The 20708-nt window shown below is 39.0% G+C and overlaps 1 long non-coding RNA gene across 1 annotated transcript in view; it reads right to left on the bottom strand.

The window, feature by feature from the left end:
* LOC139697815 (uncharacterized) overlaps window positions 1-20708 on the bottom strand; it is a 984864-nt gene that overhangs the window by 291101 nt on the left and 673055 nt on the right. The window contains exon 7 of the long non-coding RNA XR_011702819.1: window positions 2693-2845. This is a non-coding gene — a long non-coding RNA (uncharacterized lncRNA). The remainder of the gene's footprint in view (window positions 1-2692; window positions 2846-20708) is intronic.

The following is a 20708-nucleotide window of genomic DNA, read 5'->3' on the forward strand; positions in this document are numbered from 1 at the left end:
CGTGGCAGCTTCATCATAGCTCGTCCTTGATTACTGTACTTATGGTTTATGTATGAGTAAACTTGTATATACGAATATCCCACAAAAATAATATACACTATATAACATATTTAGTAATTATTTTTTCTGCAGTAACTTTATCGTTCAGTGAGCAAACATTCTGATTCAGATAAATGAAATAATCTAATTGTCCGCATCGTTCAATCCTTAACTCTGCGTTCGACACTAAACACTAAGTATTTTGTTTCATTTGAGACAAACATTCATTCCGTTATAAACTAAGAATAAATATCTCGTACACAAAAGTGAGAAATGCCACTCAAATATTCGCTCACTCAAAATACGTATTGGGAAATCAGCACAAGTTATCGACCTTAGTTTGAGGCTTTTGCATGCAGGAGTGGGAGAATCGGTATTTATTGCTAAACCTGATGCGGCTGAGGGATATCCGAGAGACTCTGATTGAAAGCAGCTTCTAGTGTTCCGCAAATCGCATGTGTAGATTTGGTCAATCCGCTTAACATCGGTCAGAGCTCTCTCATCGAGGCTTCCGCTGCGACGCAAAATTCCTCGTGCTCAGTTTACCAATGAGATACTCTAAGAGAAGGAGATTAACGGTGCATTAGAGGAGCCCTTAAAAAAAAAACCCACCGATTTTATTTAAGAAATTATAACATTCCGGCTTCCTTGTCAAAATTTAAGGTAAGATTTATACAAAAAAAGTATTTGGGGATGGTCTCAATAAATGCATTTCAAGAACTGCATTTTGAGGACAACTCATGCTAGGTAAAATCTTTTAATTGAAACTAAATGAAAAATGGTTGTGAGCCATAAAGGCGAAAAGAATCAATCGTATTTATAATGAAAACATTTTATCTTTGTAAATTTTTCAAGAGCTATTTTCTGTGAACTGCTTTTGTGGGCGTTGTGGTTATAAAATATGCTTATGGACTCGTGTGACTTGTTAAGTGCTTTAAGTCATTATTTCTGTACTTTTAATAGCGTGTACCAAGAGGAAATTGCAATCTACTGGTCATATGATGGTCAAATGAGGTGTGCGCTAAAGTCAATTATCCTTCCTCCCTTAAGTCTATCCAATATTTTTTTCCCTCCCCCTCCATCGTCTGCCTGACGTTCTTTCCTCTATCACCGTGTTCAAAATCCTGTCCCCAATTAAGAGACTCTCCAAACATCTCTTCCGCCTCCTTTAGATTTCTTCCCACAACCTTCTCTTCCAACACAATGTGTGATACTTCTTCGATTTTATTCCTTTCGGCCCGTTTTAACTTTTCCATTCTTCTCCGCAACTCGCATCTTAAAAGCCTCCAATATACGCATAAAATCATGTTTCCACGCCGTGCAAAACTAGGTTCCTCCGGTTCAATGTTTTGACCAGTCGTTTCTTAGCATCTCATCACTCAACCTCCCTGTCATCAATTCTCTCCTTGTGAAGGCTTCTTTGCTTGAACGCAATTCTTCTTGTTACGTCCATACTACTTTGACCATATTGGTCCAAAACACTATTAAGGTAGGTAAATTATTCACCTTGCTCTAGTTTTTTCCATTCTATTTCAACTTTTAACAAAAAAATCCAAGCAGAACTAAATGAGTTCCAGAGGTCACTTTCAATCATATATTCCAGGAAGCCATTAGGTGGTCAAAGCAAGGTATATGTAAAGGTATAAATAAACTTTGGAAACTCATGGGCTAAGAATGATATGTCTTAAATTAGACTACTTAAAAAATCGCTACAAATAAAACATTTATAAATCATTGAAAAAAGATTATTGTTTTCTTTAAAAGTCTTTCTTAGATTTGTGGTTTAATTTGCTTAATAATCCGTCCATGCATCTAGAAAATAACAAATACGTTACATTCCATATAAAGCGTTATATTTAATGGTTGCTAGAACGCTCTTTCACATAAGGAAACTCAAATTAATTAAAAAAATTCATTTGATTAATATGACGCTCTCACGAGCAAATGACGCGCGAGCAAGGAGAAGAGTGGATTAATTCCCTCCCTCCACACGACTCAATTCATTAAGGGCTTTAAATAAAAGGCGAGCATTCAGGTTTTCAGGTCATTCAATGGATTGGGAAAATTATGAACTGTCTCTCCATTATTCGCTCGTTCTTTTTCGAGGTTAAATAATTAAACAGGAACGATTTCATATAAAAAAATTAAATAGTAGTCCGTCGATTTCAAGATCCATTTGTGGAGGTGTTTTACTGAGGCAATCAGCGAGCTGACTTAAAACCTACTTGACTCTGCTGATTTCAACGAACGTTAATTCCGGTGGGAGTAGCGGAGTATCACTATTTTGGAATTTCTCGGAATAATTATTGAAACAAAAATTGGATGTACTATGTTTACCAATGCCTACGGAAGCCATTAATTCAAAAGCACCAAAACTATCTGATATCAATATTATTACCAAAAATAGGCCCGATTGAGATACCACTTTTCGAAAGCTAAAGACTGCGCATTTAAAAAAAAATATTCCCTCTAATTTTAACGTCATTTTAAAATTCTACTACCTAATACCTTTGAATTTTCCTGATTCCCATTAAATAATTACGAGTTCGAAGCATATAGGAATACGCCCGTGGGGAATCTCGTTTGTGCAATTAGTGCCAACGAAATTCGTTAGTTGGATTTTGTTTGTTTTCTGGTTTTGGACTCCACTCACCTGGAGACTGAAGAGACGAAGCAGTCCGCAGATGATCCCTTTGATGTTCCTCCCTTCCCGGAAGATGAATTGGATCCCGGGGTCCGGGCACTGGTTTTATTAGTCGGTCTCCTCCCACTCAGCGAGGGAGCCGACGCGCCTTTTGAAAGCTACCTGTTGAGGAAACAATGGAACTGATTTAACGCCATCCCGCTTTCACGGTCTTCGTTTGTGGGTCGCGTAGGGATGCAGATGAAGCTAAACTGTTTCGGGATTGCCACTGCACTTGGACGGTCGAGTCAATTCTTTGTGAATTACTCATAACGGCTCTATAATGGTACGCCTCTGAAATGCACTCACCATAATGGCTTAGGATCACGTACGTGAACATCGTGCGTAGTGATGAACAAACGATAGGGTTAACAAAAGCAGGGTATTGATTCAAACATTATACGCATCCAACTGGAACATTGTTTTCCGAGAAATTCATTAAAGATTTATCATTATTGAAAATGATAAGATTAATTTTGAATTATAAATTGTGAACTTAATTATGATAACCGTAACGTTACCACGCCTATTTTGATTTGCAAATTATTTAAAGTTAAATATACGTAATTTAGCAATAGGTAGCAGTATTTCACCCACACTTTTTATTTCAAATTCACGAATTTTTATTTAGGTTTGTACTTGTGTTTTGGTTCCGCGAAAATATCAGATTTAAAAAAATACCTCACGAATTATACACATAACAGTTGGTTTGCAGCGAAATTTTAAGGAATTTATTTATACAAGCTGATCACATTCGCGATCACCTGCGGAATCGCATTCAGCTTCATACGTTCAACGCGGGGTATTTCAGCAGCATAAGTTTGTACTGTGGTTTTCAAAATTAACATGTGAATCTTCGACATCGATCTAAGTCAATCGCGTAAAAAAAAATTCGTACTCACCTTTTAGGTCTGGATCATAAAAGATTTGCAACTATTTCCAGATTACGGACGAGTTAATAACTACCATACCTACACATTTAAAATAGTTCCTCCCGTCCGTTAAAAAAAATCCCTTATCGCCGATGAAACCAAGGGAGCGCACTCTCGCGAGAGTGACAGAAAAAAGGGCAAACGACCAAGCCGAAATGTTCTTTTGTTTTTCACCGAGATGGGTACCCTGAGTGTACCGGCGATGTGTTCGCAAGGGGGCAGGAAGGATGGGGGCTGGAGGAGGGAGTGGGAGAGGGGGAGAGGACTATCTCGCGCGTAAGCAGTCCGTGTGCAGCGCGGAAAGCACTGCCAGTGAGATCGTATCTGAGTCACTTCTCGCGGCGGAGGGAGGAGGAGAGGGAGGGAGGGTGGAGGAGGAGTAAGGCGGGTGGTGTGGGGTAAAATGGGGGAAAAAAGTGAATCCGGTGAGTGCTTTCCTTTTCCGCCGCGGTCGTTTCAATTCATTCGAGGTTGCGGCGCCACTATCGGCGTACCCTTTTCCAGTCTCTCGGTGGTCTGCCACACGATTCCCTTCCCGGATACTGGGGAACGGAATTTCACGCCGATATTTTTCAACTTTTTCTTTATTTTTTGGATTTCTTTTTTTTACATACACAGCTGGAACTGTGAGGTGAACTTCAATGGTCTTTTCGTTCACCGTGACGAACACATACGATGATTCGCTCACCACTGTCTGTTGTTTGTGGCCTGATGCTGTTTACTATGATTTCGTACTGAGAGCGCATACTGTTTTATTTCTCTTTAATCGCAATTATTACAATCTCCTACCCCGTAAATAAGGCCAATTTTCGTTAATTTGTGTGCTTTTAAATGTCTCCAATTATGTGATAATTTTTAAATTCTATCGTTCTGCATAGTTAGGTTGGTAATTTGTGCAAAATTGGTTCCAGTTTGCCACACTCACCGATGTTTCCTCAGTTAGCATAGAACCGTTGAATACTAAAGGTATAGTGATTATGTTTATGAATTTTATCAGTGTTCAAACCTCTACTTACGCAGTATGATGTTTCGCAGATTGATCGTGAAAAGAAAGATTTTTAGTTGATTTCAAAATTAATTTTTGCGAGGCAGTAAATTATGGGGTGCCTGAGGAAAAAATTGTAGCCGAATGATTTTAGCTTTTGGTCAACTGATTGCCGGGACCTGGATTGAAGTCCATTCAAGAACTCCTAGACACGCTGAGCTCACCTTTCTGATTTTATGGTTACCTAAACTTTGGGCGAAACTGCACGGGAAAAGGAGCTCTTCACACTTCCCAGAAAGTGTTATCTGTTGCATCCTAAGCTTAAGTTTAGCATCAGCTGTTACAATCCAACCGCTGAGAGACCCTGATTTAGAGGTTAAAAACAAGAGGATATGTTATGGTAGGCAAAGAGAGAGTGGGAGAATAGTCCCATTACGTTAGACAAAAAAGGACATGAAATATTCTGGAAGTACGTGATCCTAAAACATTGTAAAAATCGATGTATTTTCACCGCCCCGAAAGAATTACTCTTAGTCATTCATTATTTGATTAGCTCCTGATGCTTACTATGCTTTGGGTAATCATTTAATTTCCCTCCGATGCCACAAAAGCGAAAAACCAATATTTTATGAATGAGATTCCTAGATATATCCTACACTTCTTAAACATTACAATGTTATCCAAAATGGGATTACTTATTCACTCATTTTTAACCTAGGTCCGTGTAATTCACCTAATACGAGAAGGCTGTTCATTTAAAGTGCTTAATATTTCCGAAGTAAATACTATATGTATACTTATGTACGTAATAAGTAATAATGTCAATATCTGCGAATGGAAAACGATTATTTTAGGAGAGCAAAAATATTTTTGTTAGAATATATTAATAGTACATTCATAATTATCTTGTATTCGTACTACTTCAATTTCCTTCGTGTAGTACCCGTACCCGTAACACCCATTCCTTCTACACGCGTATACTGACTGTTTACTGATGTTATTCCTAAGTCGTGAATATTTCAGACGCGACATCTGTTTTGGTATTAGGAAGACAAACTCGATTAACTTGCAAATACTCGATTGCTACCGGCCCAGTTTTTTTCTTTAACAATAAAAACGAGCGAACAATTTTTTCAATATTTCTTCTCTCTTTGTCGGAATATTTTGCCATTTTTACGTGGAATGATCCAGGAAAATCAGCGATTACCCCGATTTCCCGCCGCGCAGCGCTCTTCCTCTCTCCCTAGAGCTCCAGCGTCAGCCCTTTCCTGGCTCCCCGCCACAATTTCACCCCTTTCCGCGCTGGACTGTTTCCACGGCCACGGTGGAAATGAAACCCAGGTGAACATGAGTCGAGACACACTCTCTCCCATTCTCCCTTTCACTCACCGCACCGTCCATTATCTACCGTCGCCACCGCGGCCGGCCTCCCATCTGCTCGTGAGGCACTTCTTCCTCCGATTGCTAATGCTCTATGCTAGCATGCTAAACAAATAATCACAATTTGAAAATACCCAAGTTTGTAACTCTAACATCTGGTTTAAATGATTTGGAAATATCGAAAAATATAATGGCGATCGCATGTAAAAAAAATGTAACTAATCTCTCTAGCAATTATAAACAAAGAGGTGGCAAATCTCCTTGCACCAAATGTACACTATATTCTTGGAGAGTATTTCTTATTCCACCGACGAATTTCAGCGTGAGGATTCATAGCTGTAGACAGTGTTTAGAACGAAATATATCTTTGAAAGTGAAATGAAGTTTATTTTCATTTGACAAATTCATTCATGCTCATCTTTGTCAATTTCCGTCGTGAAAAACATGAATGTTTTCATTAAACCTTTCCCTATCTCTGTTATCTGACATGGAAATTATAGTATACAAATGAATACGAAAATAGCATAATAACCTTCAGCTAAGTTGTACTACAGCAAAACCAAAGTTGGTCTGAAAGAAGAAGGCACAGCTAAACTGAAACGAATACTAAAACAAACTCTAATCTTTGTTAAATTCAAACATCCTTTCTACAGGGATAAGCTCATTTTCCTGGCTCACCTTATGGTTTCAAAGAAAGATCTAATCCCCAGAATTCCCAGGGATGGAATTAGGCTGTGTTTGAGGCCAGTACTCGGACATCGGAGCCCGCCAGTCATTTGTTCAATGTTCTATCCACTGGGATTCGTGGTTATCCGAGGAAAGATTGACTCAAAATCAAATGAATTAAAGCTAAGAGCAGGTATATTTGTTCGATATATAGCTATGTAGCGATATGTAGGTAAGTGGCGATATGTAGTATAGTAATTCTTCTAGTGAAAGACACAAAATATCAAACGAAAAAAGATGACTCTGGTCTGGAATAATAACTTTCATCGGCGTGACTTATACGTTAATCAGCAGAAATCGCAAAGGGACCTCACAAATTTAATCGTGAAGACGGTTAGAACCTAAGTGCGATTTAGGAAGGATTCCTGGTCTTCGTAACCGTCAATTGGCCAACGGTTTTGACATTTTTAATACCCTTCAACAATTAACACCTACTTCCTAGTGCTTGTGGGCATCTGGGGCTCTATAAAAATAGTGCATTTTGTTTCATTTCACATTTTTCATCATACGTTTCCAGAAAGTGGAGCGAAACTTCGATTATATTGAAAAGTGGCAGCTATGTAAGTGTGTGTGATGAATTATATTAAAACTTTTGAAATTTATAGTGTGAATAAAATCCAATAGGATGGAAGAAAGCAAAGAAGAGAGATCAGAAATATGGGTTATAAATAGATTTAATTTTTTTAAATGTCATATTTCCGTCCATGATGGGAGACTGCGATGCTTGCCATCTATATTTACAACAAAAAATTTACTAGCATACATTTGTGGTTGTATTGTGCAGCCTAGCTGATGTGTCGTTTGATACGTTAGCTGCAGGTTTCAAAGCACAACAACTACGTGCAATGCAATATTTAACAAGGCCTTTGTACCCTCAGTTACTCAAATCTTTTATCTTTTAATAACGTCTCACCTAGTTCGTTTTTAGTGCGTATTGTTAGCCCCTACCTCATGAATAAATCCTTCACACGCGTAGTTAGTTGTCTATAGGAGTGTCGTTAAAATATATTTTCTCTCCATTTCAAACCTTTAGGGAAAAGGTATTTGAGGTATGGAAAGGGTTAATGAGGCCTCTTTAAGTTCTGAGCGTAAGGGATAAAGAAATGGGATAAAGGAGCGAGGAAGATACAGTGTGGAATGATTTGATTAGACTGTTGCTTACGCGCCGTTACCCCATTCCCAAGGGGTAACAGCATAAGCTTTTTAAGCCAGGCTATATTACCGCCTTCCGTGCAGCACACCCTCCACCTCTAAATACCAATCATCGGAAAGGTCATTTCTAAGGTCCCAATTTCACTTTGAGTCGCCAGACAGTCTTTGTCGAGCACACCACGCAACTCCCCGTCTTCCACGGCATGTTTTCTTACCCTCGGCAGTGTGGCACGAGCCCTGCTTTGCGCTCGTCAGCAGAGGAAAACGTGAGAGCGAGGCGGCCCGTCGAGCGGGAGAGGAAGAAAAGTGAAATTCATTCGTCTCACTTTCATTCGTTCAACTCGTTCATGGTGAAGGGAAGTCGGACAGGAAACGAGTGGTCTACAGCAGTCATCGCGTAAAATAAGAAACTTCTTTGGGTAAGTAATCGTACTACTATTTTAAAATACTATTACTACAACTACTATTGTAAAATAACTATATCGCATAGATTTATACAGGGTGGGACGGAATGGACTCCCTAGCTTCAAAAAATCACTGAAGAGGTCGCTGTACAATGTATGAACTCGTATATACACTTATTGTATTTATGAGGAAGGTATCTGGCGGGAAGACTGCGTGAGATCAGTTTTAGTTCCTATTCCGAAAAAGGTAAAGGCTACATCATGTGAGGACTATAGGACAATTAGTTTGATATCCCACGCAGCTAAAGTTGTTCTCAGGATCATAAACAAAAGGATAGAGAGTAGGGCAAATGATTACTTAGGCGATGATCAGTTTGGGTTTAGGAAGGGGTGAGTTACGCGTGATGCCATTGCAGTAATGAGATTATTAATCGAGAGGAATATAGAACACAACCAGGAGGTATTTGCCGGTTTCGTAGATTTCGAAAAAGCGTTTGATAGAGTGAATTGGGAAAAACTAACGAGTATAATGCAGAAAATAGGAATAGATTGGAGCGAAAGGAGGCTAATCTGCAACCTGTACATGTCTCAGACTGCTCAGGTGCGAGTTGGGAACGGTGAGTCCGGTTGGGCAGTGTTAGGAAGGGGTGTAAGGCAGGGTTGCCCATTATCACCGTTGCTGTTCAACCTCTATGCAAAGGAAATGATTAAAGAGGCGTGGGAAAAACTGGAGGTAGGAATGAAAGTGGGCGGGGAATTCGTAAAATCAGTTAGGTTTGCTGATGACCGAGCTTTAGTTTGTCAGTCAGCCAAGGGGTTGCAAGCATTGCTGAGTGAATTGGAAATTCAGTGCGACAGGTATGGGATGAGAATCAATATTAATAAAACAAAGGTTATGCGATTTTCTAGAAAGGAAAAGGCTAAGCTTAACATTAAAGTAGGAGGGCAAAAACTAGAGCAGGTGGAACAGTTTACGTATCTCGGTAGTATTTTGGACCAACACGGTCAAAGTAGTGGGGAAGTAAGGAGAAGAATTGCATTAGGCAAAGAGGCTTTCACAAGGAGGGAGTTGATGACGGGGACGTTGAGTAAGGATGTTAAGAATTGACTCGTAAAAACTTTGATATGGAGCGTAGCTGTGTACGGCGCGGAAACGTGGTCATTGAAGCAGGAGGATAGACGTAGACTGGAGGCTTTTGAAATGTGGGTGTGGAGAAGAATGGAGAAGGTGAAATGGACAGAGAAGAAAACAAATGAGGAAATACTTGGTATGGTGGGCGAAGAGAGGGGTTTGTTGGGAGAAATCCTATGGAGGCAGGAAAAGTGGATGAAGGGGGTATTGACCGGCAGTGGGATGTTGGAGACTGTGATAGAGGGGAGAATGTGGGGTGAAAGAGGAAAGGGAAGGAACAGGATAGGGATGTTGGACGGGATGAAGGGAGGAAAGAAGTACTCAGAGATGAAGAGGGACAGAGGGAAGAGGGAGGGATTATATATATATATATACCACTCACATATGTAGTTTTGACGTTTCGACGGAACGTATATCGTCATCAGATTCTGATATACTACCTTGATCAAAAATTTCCCGGAATTTATTCAGAAAATTAAAAATACAAGTTTATTCATCTAAATCTATATTGTCCCCTTCAAAGTAATCCCCATCGACTGCAACACACTTATGCCAGCGCTTGATCCAATCCTCGAAACATTTTTTATATTCGGTTTTTGGTATGTCCATCAGTGCTTCCTGCGATTTTTCCATTACTTCCTCTCGGCTGTTAAAACGCGTTCCCCGTAATGGTTTTTTAACTCGATTGAACAGAAAGAAGTCACAGGGAGCCAAATCAGGTGAATTCGGTGGCTGTTGGATGGTATTTGTTGCATTTTTCGTCAAAAAATTACGAATAATGATAGCACTGTGCGACGGTGCGTTATCATGGTGCAAAATCCACGAGTTTTCTGCCCACATTTCTGGTCTCTTTCGGCGAATTGCTTCACGCAAACGTCTCATAACGCCCAAATAATACTCTTTGTTTACTGTCTGGCCTTCTGGCAAAAATTCATGATGCACTACACCGTTGTAATCCATGAAAACCGTCAGCATTGCCTTCTTTTTTGACTGAAAACGACGTGGTTTTTTTGGTCTCGGCTCATTTGGTGAACGCCATTCACTTGCCTGATGTCTGGATTGCGTGTCGTACTCATAAACCCACGTCTCGTCTCCAGTAATGATCCTTTTGATGAATGTGGGATCGGATTCAGCCTCGCAAATCATGTCTTTTGCGACGTCAACACGGTCTCTTTTTTGCATGAAATTGAGGTACTTTGCTGCTACACGACGGAAACCCAAATCATTAACCACAATGTCTTGGGCGGATCCATAGGCAATGTTCAAGTCCTCCGCTATTTCTCTGATGGTTAATTTGCGGTTATTGACCAACATTTCTTTTACTTTATCAATTTTTCCACCGACTTTCGATGTCGATGGTCTGCCACTGCGTTCATCATCTTCGATTGACTCACGACCACTTCTGAACCGCTCGTGCCACTGGTAAACGACCGTTTTTTTTAGAGAATCGTTGCCGAAACACTTTTCCAACATTTCCAACGTCCGTGCGCCACTAAATCCGTTTTTTACGCAAAATTTAATACAAGTTCGTTGTTGCAAATTTAAATCCATTTCTGCAATTGTAAAAAATCGCCAACACACACAGAGATAGATGTACTCTTGGCTACGTAACTTTTGCAAATGTCAAGTTATGACACTAAGATTTAAAGGGAATATCAACAACAGATGTACCAATTTAACAAAAAAAACAGAACTCAAATCGGAACGATGGGAGCGCCACACGGTGGTTATTCCGGGAACATTTTGATCAAGGTAGTATGAGTGTCCTTTCTTTGTGTGTCTATGTTTTAAAAATGTACATCTGTGTTGTTATATATTTGTGCGTCGCCGAAGAGCGTTCCATTTTGAAGATAGCCAAGATAGCACTAGCGAGCAAAAACAAAAACACAGAAACACACGTATTCCGAATTTTCGGGTGCGATGCCACCTTTCTCAAGGGAGAGAAGAAAATGATTGACTGACTGTCAGAAGAAGATGCGGAAAGATAAACAGGCATACTATGTTCCTTGAATTGGAAAAGTATTCGACTACGTGGACTGGAATGTGATGTGACATAGCCTGAGTGAAATTCGTATGAACCTAAACGACAGCAGATTACTACACGTGTATAGAGAGCAAGAAGCAGTGACTTGATGTGGTGAAAGCAGGAAAGAAGCTCAAGTAAAAAAGAGATAAGGCAGTGCTGCACATTGTCGCCATTTATGTTAAATGCATAGATTGAGGAGGCTATTAATGAGATATTAAGGATATGTGAAGAGGTTGTGTTCGAATTCAAGGGGATGGGATAAATAAGTATGCTACATTCTCCGGATGACATAGCTATACAAGCAGAGAAAACCTTTCAAGGTAGGGTATTATTACAAATAGAGATGAGGATGAAAAAGTAAAATATCAAGACAAGCAAGTGAAAAACTGAGGCCATGGTCTGCAGTCTAAGTAGCAAAGAAAATCTCCTAACAAGACTTGGGAAAGACACCCTGGAACATGTGGATGAATTTTGTTGAGAAGCAGGGTTAGTAGTGGTGGAATATTCGTGAGGAATATAGTAAGCAGGATAGAAATAGCGAAGAATGATTTTTATCAGAAGAAGCAGTTACCAGCAGTAGACAGTGCTGTCGTAAGCATAAAGAAACGCATCTTTAAGAGTTATAAGTGGAGCCTACCTTTCTACGGATATGAGACTTGGTCGATTGGAACAGCAGGGAAAATAAATTGGAGGTAATGGAAATGTAGTACTGACTGAATACGGGCTATGAGGAAGGATTAAAGTAAGCGTTTAATGATAATTTAAAAAAAAATTAATTTGATATTATTGTATACATCCATATTAGTATGAGAGGATAACAAGTTAACCTTACATTATGAAATCATATTAAAATTGACACTTTTTCGGATAGAAGACTCGAGAGGTATCGTCATCAAAATGGATTAGAGAATATTTTGCAGTAGGATAATGTAGTCTAAGAGTAGTCGTGCATTATAATTGTCTTGTATCTTGGAATAATATCGAAACAATTATTCATCTATAGCGTAGAAAAGAGAGAGGAGGCTAATTTTTATTTCCGGTAAAGAGTTAATTACAGAGCTGTGTAGCACTTTTGGTAGAATAAGGTCCATGAAGTACTGTGTACAATATTAGTGATTCTGAGTGAATTACATTTGGGGACTAACTTAGTGAATGTGCACTCTCGGAAGACAAAAAATACCTTAATTAGAGACAAAATAGCACCATGGTTTTGGCATTTGAAATGTCCAGTCGTGTCGTCCTGGTAAGAAATTAAGGTCGCTATATTTTTCAAAGGGGAGGGATTATGTCGTCACATATACGCACTGATTTGCTATGCACATACCTAATTGGTGTCGACTGCAAACGAAGGAATGTTCCACCGCCGTCATGAGGCAAGTCTAAGCCCTCTGAAGAGGACGCTTCGGAATATTTTTTCTCTCGTATTCGTTAAGATTCCCGGGGGAAGATGAGTGGGGTTTTGGAGTTTTAAGGGGACTGCCAGAACATTTGGAGCGGGGCTAAATATGTCTCGCGGACGTTCGTTAAAATTGTCTTTGAGGAAAATGAGCGAGAGGCCGCGCAACTCTTCTCGTGAAATTCTTTGCTCCCTCCCTCTCTCTCTCTCTAGCGAGGATTACACGCTAAATTCCACCGCACGACCAGAGCGCCTTTGTCGCAGCGGCAAGTTAAAGCGGGCGCGGAATCCTACGTGCCTTTTTAACACTCCCCGCGCGACATTACCACCTTTCCAGTTCCGCCTTTGAGCTCCTTTTCCCCCCGCAAGGGAACGAGGGAGGCCTCCGAGGTAGATCTCGACGAGGGCATTAAATAGACGGAAATCCAGCGTGGGCACGAGAACCGTTTCATGATTATCCACTCAGAGATAATGTTTTTCTTTGGATTTACGGGTTTATGTTTCTTCGATCATTTTTATTCTTCATTCTCTAGTTAGGCCTACTGCGAACCGTAAAAAAATCGATTTGCACATTATTATTTCTCTTCTTCTACCATATTATCCTAAGACTCAAGCGGTTTCTCCTTTCTTCCGGGCTCGCGTTCTCGGCATTTTACTTCGTTTTTCTCGGAATCCCTTAAATTCATCTCCCTTCCTTCGAAACGCCTTTTTACTGCCAATACGTTTTAGATTGATGCCAAATTGCTCCAAGTAATTTTTGTTTGCTCATCCCATTCCGTTGTTTTTATGCTTAATTTGACGATGTAGCTAAAGATATTCTTTGTCAAACTACAATAATTCATTCTTTAAAGGTGCCCATAACACTTAAGTTTTTTTTCTTGCGCACCGTATCTACAATCTTCTCTCACTGTCTTAAGTGCTGTTTCTTCATCTCATTGGATCAAACAAAAGAAATGGGATCCCTTTAATCGAAAATGACGACGTGCGTAACGCGGCATTATTCGGAGAGTAACGTCGTGTTACGACCGAGATTAAACTCTTCCATCAGAAAATTTTCCCTTGAAACTTATGGTAAGAGGGAAAGTACGCACGAGAAGTGAGTACTTTAAAAAGATCAAGGGTCGGATAGCCCGTCTCACATAATGGTTTTGAGCTCCCTTGAAAAGTTTTCCCTTGCGGCTTAAAGGCCTCCTCTTTCCCTGAGCGGTCTCCTCTCCTCATTTCCGTTTCCTCGGCCCTTCTCCCGGCCTCCAGGGAGTCCCTCCCAACGTTTGCCGTTCTATTTTCGTCAAATAGGAGCCCCAAGAGCTCTTGTCATGTCATGTACACCTAATTATCATCGCGGTCCTGTCTTTCAGCGATGATTTCCGTCGTCAGGACTCGTCTTCATTTCTGTTCCTATTTATATCTGCGTGAGTATAATGTCCACGAGTGTTTCGAATGGTTTTGATCAGTAACTCCTAGTTTCTGACCTGATCCATTGCCTACTTAACTCAAAGGTAAGTTTCCATGCGCTTAAACACATTTGATGTTAACTGCCTCATGTCTCAATTTCCATTCCTCTCAAGGCACGCTGCTATTTTTTTTTTAGCAATGATGGGATAAAAATCAGGTTGGCCTGATGCAAAATGGAGGCGAATTCTTAATTTCGCTATAGAATATTTAATATCAACTTATTATTTTATTATCACCTTACGATCGTTTATTTATTTATCTTGCGGAGTTTTATCTCTAAATGTTCGAATATAAATTATGAAACCTATTAACTCTTTTCTAAATTGGATACGTTGTTGCTGGGCAATAGAATATTAGATAGAAAATACACGACCTGTATTACAGGACACGCATGTGCGCATACTCAGGTATTTACGAACTGTCACTAAGGAATTATAATTTTATTATTATTATCTTGCTTCTAACAATTATGGAAAATGTTTGCTTCATTGATGTGACCTTTTGAATATTTTCCTTGACCCCTTTCCAAGTATTTAAGAACTCGAGGAGTTTTGTTCCGTTCCATTCCATTCCGACGATTACCATTCCTTCCAATCGTACATGTACTGATTAGCTAAATCTGAAAATTTTGGTATCATTCATAATTTACTTTATTGCTTAAAAATAAAATGAACTATATCACAAATTATAGATTTTATTTAAATGGTGTGAATTGTAGTGGTTTGAAATCTATCTAAGGTATTTAAGCCGTGAAGTGGAAGGACATCTACATGTAATGCTTATAATTTTAATTCATTTTTTGAAGAAAGGATCGATTTTTTAAAAGTGATTACTTTTTAAAGTGACCACAAGTGAATGGAACAGAAATGTAATGGAAAACTATTTTGCAATCGTAATGCATGTGATAATTAAATAAGATACTATTGGGGATAATGCAACTTAGATGCGCAGTGGTTCTCGATATCACCAACCACGCCATTGGTAAAGATAGAATGATTTCAATGGTGAAGAAAAATTAATTTATCTCATTTTCCCAGTATTTTGTCTCTCCCTCTCTCTATGACATATTAATACCGCTGTGATATCAAAAATATTTCCGTCGGAATTTTTTTCCTATCATTAATTTTCGCTCCTTTCCCTTAAAAAAAAGTTGTGTGTTCAAGAAACGGCATTTTCTTTCACTCTTCGTTCCAACCTCTGTACGCACTCCTTTTTGATTATATTTTCCTAGAAAGAGAACACTGGCACAACTGTTTGAGGGAGAATGGTACGAAGCGGATTAGGGGACGTTTTCGGGCGGGAAAGCCCAAGAGAGGAAGCCTTAGACGGGCACTCAGCTCAATTGCTGGACGCCTTTCGGCGTGCCCATGAGTGCAGTGGTCGCACTAACATCAACTCCGGCGACTCTCGAATGAGCTTGGTTGTGGAAACCTTAATTGAATTTAAAAGAATTAAAGAACAGTCTGACCCGTGTAGAAGTAGAACGCGTTCGATTTCAAGTGCAAACTTTTTATTTTGAAGCATTAATCCTTGAGTGGTGAATATGCGTTGTGCGGTTAACTAGTAAAAACTTATAACCTAATTCCAATGTTCTTCAAAGGGCGATGAAATTCTGTGTCAGTCTTTGTGATTTCCACAACCCGTTCAGATTTTGCGTCTTTAAAATGAAATTAATTCACATTCCTTTCTTTCTCCCTCATCTCGTCGCCCGGAGTAATAATTCTGGAATTGAAGTGATGATTAAATAAATTGGAGAAATGAAATAAGAGATTTCTCTCAATTAAAACTCATTCATGGTCCTTTTTTGCCGATACAAGGTTAAAAACGGCGAAAATAAGATGACTTAAGAGGCAGAAAGCATAGGCATCCAAAATCTTATTAATTGGTACTTTTTCTACAGCAATTTACTGCGTAAAAAGGAACCAGATGGCAGTAAGTCGTTCCCAGACACAAACTGCAGGCTTTTAACTCCTAAGTGGCCAACAGGACAAGACGGGTGTGGATGAGAGTGTAGGCTGCATTTTGCCTGATATGGCGGTGGAAAATTGCCATTCATTACTATTTTGAATTTGTTGTATTTCAAAAATTTAGAGCACGTTGAACAAGTTTTATTTTACAAGAATACTTTAATAACATTACATGCCGACGATCACTCTTCATTTGACAACGTTAGAAAAATCTAATTGGATTTTTAAAAAATGTTTCGGGTTTATCCTTAATTCACGCGGGAGTCAATGTCCACGTGGTCGCTGATTCTGTGCAAAAATGACCATATATATTTATCTATTATTTTTTTACCTTCCGGTATCTTTTCCCAGCCAAGTAATCCATGCCTAAGCAATAATGTTCTGCAATTCATTGGACATACGATTTACCAATTGTGGTGTTTTTGTAATTTTCTTAAATCAACATCCCGCCGAGATATTTTCACGGGTGATATATAGTATGGCAGAGTTTTCATACTTGAATTCCGTATGGATAATTATCTCACTAGGTTATACTCTTTTCCAAGCATAATACTGATCAGTTACGGTAGAATGGACAAATATTAACTCAGTTTATCTGGATAATATTTCTCTATGTGATAATATTTATTTACTAACCTCAACCTTTTTCAAAAATAAAATTATATCGCACTACGTAACAACGTGTTGCGATAGGCCAAATTAATTATCCCAATTTGATCTTCATAAAGACATCTACGTACATGTATCTGTTGATAAGTGTTCTATTTAGTCAACGGTATACTTAAGCAAAAATTTCTTGAAATATATCCCAGTAGCCAAAAGCTCAATGAACCGACGATACGTTTTCACGGTTCTATTTCTTTCCAAATTGCATTTAATCTGTCAGGAAGAGCTAACTAGTTGGTTAAAATAATGGTCAATTATAAGGCAAGGTTAACTACGCGACTATTTTAAAGGATTGCAGATTTTAAATTAAAAAAGTCCTAGTTTCAGTGTGTGATGAATGCCAAGTGGCCCATGAAAGACGACTGAAAATTGACAACACTTCAAAAATAATATTTTATGGTAGCAGAGAAAACATCGAATCTTTTAATGTAATTCTTCCAATCAAAACCGGAAAATAAGTCCATGCTTGCACTTAACGTGCATACATGTCGTCTTAAGTTTGTTACGTATAACACGTTTCCATCCTCAAGTACAAGCCAATTACTATCGTCAGGTATAAAAAATCAACTTAAAATACCTTGTATTATTTTTTTAGATTTTGTATAGAAGAAAATCGAATACTTTTAGCATAAAAGCAGAATAAAAACTCACATAAGTTACAAAATTTGTGTCTTAGTATAAATCATTGGAATATTCGAGAGTTTAGACGAGGCACTCGATAGTTAAGTAGAAAGTTAAGGAAGTGCGCGGTTTTATGTGCAAGATTTTACATCAATAATTAATAATTAATTTTCCCAGTTACATTGTTGAACTAAAATCTCACCCTTATTGGCAGAAGTAATGATCAAGGAAGTATGGACCAAAAAAAGTTTACCCTGTCATTGAGAGGGTAGAGCGATGAAGAAAAACGCACTTTCGGACTGAACGCCATCCAGATACCTAGTCCTGATTACGTACGTTGATCTTTAAGGCATGGCTACAATTTTATCTGCAAATTTCCAGGTCAACATTTGTTTCGTACTTGAGCAGTCCGAACAAATAGTTTCCCGCAATCTCATTTGTCTTCCTTTTACCCAACCCCAAACTCAATCTGGAGTGCTCATACTGTTCGTTCATAGGCTGACGTTCACGGCAATCGAGAACCGGCAATTTCCGCCTTTTTATATGTGTATATATATATATATATATATATATATATATATATATATATATATATATATTTATATACGTGTGTGTGAGCATATTTTTTCCCATTGGGAGTACGTCTTTTTGTCCGCACTCCTCCACCTCCGCAACCGGACACTGACTAATGCTCCCACTAGTAGTTACTGCGGGCGCGCCCGCTTAAAGGGCCCTGGCGCTGGTTAATTTCCTGTCCGCTCTGCTACGGGCGGCACAGACATGCACACGAAGGTTTTGAGCAGATGACGTCACGGGGATAATCGAGCGGTTGCCTCCAAGAGTGTATGTAGTTTGTGCCCTCCGTCGCTCTGGGTAATAGTTCTGCCTGGGGTGTGCGGAGAGATAGGGTGGGGGTATGGGGAGCGGGTGGGAGTAAAGGGTGGGGCATGCGTTCCTGCTCCTCCGCTCGCTTTACTCTTGCACTGGCGCGCACACACATACACACACACGTACAAACACGAATACACGCGTGCATGCATAACGTCACAGCGAGACATGTACCGGAGAGTGGAGTAGAGTGGCGGAGGCCATTACGTTTCTGGAGAAGTGGTTAGCGATGCGCCATCTAACGGAGTAATAAGGCAGCCGCGAGGTGGTGCGAGCACGCGAGCCTCAATAACAGTATCCATCCCGCCGCCACCATCTTGCGTCGCTGTCTCGAATTTGGTGGCCCGCCCGCCGCAGAGTTCTTGTCACGCGAGTTATGTCGACAGTTTGCTTCATCTGTCTTGTCTAATCGTTGGGTATTACTTTCCTATTATGTGCTTTGGTGGAAGAGCTTATCTTTCGGAAAATTACTTTTGAAAAAAATGCTTCTGGTAAATCTCAGGTTCGTATTCAAACACGAATTTAGGTTTTACATTTCAGAGTGTTTTTGCACATTTACGTCAATCTTCCATTTCGAATGCGTGAGTTGCGAAATCCGTTGGAGTAGGTGATGCATAATCCCTATCCTAACCTATCCCATCAATTCACGGATTTTTCAAATTGTGGCTGAATTTTAGATTAATATCCCATTTATTTATTATTTAATAACCCATTTACTTATTTTATACTATTTGTTACTGCATATTATTACGGTTAAATTACCGTTGTTATGAAATATTTTCATTAAAATAATACCAGGGATGATCGTTTATATTTTACAGTTAGATTGAACTGAGTATCGAGAAATTAATTCACCTGCGAGATCTTAGCCACTGGAAAATTATGAATATGGTTAACGTATTAAAAACTCATGAGTGAACGTCCCTGATAACGAAAAAAAGTTGATCTAACACAATAAGGTGTTTTTGGGAATTTTAATCCCAACAAAATACATTTATATGGAATTAATAAATACATTCCATTAGCAGTCCTCCAAAAGGTATCCTCAAATTAACAAGGATTTCCGACTCACAATTATCGTAATTTTTTATTCACCAAATTTATTATTAAAATAAATAATTTTGTCTTGCGCTTTTTGCTAACTATGTAAACTATAATGAAACCATATGAAACTAATATGTCGCACAAGTTTCATAGATTTTACTCCTGCAACATGTCAGCGACAGCCGTTATAATTTGAATCGAGTTCCTCTACCCCATATTCGATAATGAAAATGCTTTTCAAGAAAATGTTTCTTCACATAAAAGAGCAAAAATACCTCTCATGGAGCTATTTGGGCTATAGGAAGGATGAGAATTGCTCTTTACATTGGTTTTCTCTAATCAAACGTGATTTTGCAGTGTTTTTCTCTGGCACCTTCGCTCACGAGCTTGTCCCATGGGCAGTATTTCTGTTGCAAACATTCGAGTGGCACTCAATCAGATTTACGCTATTTTCGATAGCTCTGTTAACATTCATCTAAGATCTTCTATTGTATTACAATACCTGAGTTAACTTTTATTTATATAAGAGCAATGACTGGAGCTGCGGGTCCATTTACTTTTAAATTGATTGCATTTCATAATTAAATATATTAAACCATTTTCTAGCTCTATTATATGAGAGGATACACTCCCCAAAATTTTTCTCTGGCATGAAAATATTTTCAGGTGAAAACAAAATTTTGGTACAGCGTATCGATCGTCTCCTGTTAACTCCAATGCTGTAGGCGAACAAAACAGTTAACTGACAACCGTTACCGCTGACGCAATCCTAGATTCAAATCAATGAACACTGTACAACATAAACATGACAAATTATGCTAAGTTTAATATGAACTTAAGTTTATGATAGTTAAATTATGCAATTGAAAATTATAATCACTTTTTATTTAACATTATTCTCAAATGGCAATTACCGGCAAAGGACTCATTCTTTCGTATCCCTCTGCTATTGCCAACAAAAAATGCTAATGAGAAACTCATCACCTGGCCACTTTCTTGATGCCCCCCGTAACGTCATTTATTGTCAAGAACAAAGAGCAACGAAATCATATTATCAGATTCAGGTGTGATCATCCAATCGTGTACGACCTCCACAATAAATCATTTTTAGCACGTCCTCTTTTAAATGGGAGGAGGAAACAAAAGAGCATGGGGGGTGATCGATAGTTGGAGGTTGTGAGCATGCTCTGGGGATCAAGGTTGCCAGCTTTA

The sequence above is a fragment of the Hetaerina americana genome, unplaced genomic scaffold, assembly GCF_022747635.1.
Source record: "Hetaerina americana unplaced genomic scaffold, ioHetAmer1.1.p SCAF_8, whole genome shotgun sequence".
In the NCBI taxonomy this organism is placed as follows: domain Eukaryota; kingdom Metazoa; phylum Arthropoda; class Insecta; order Odonata; family Calopterygidae; genus Hetaerina; species Hetaerina americana.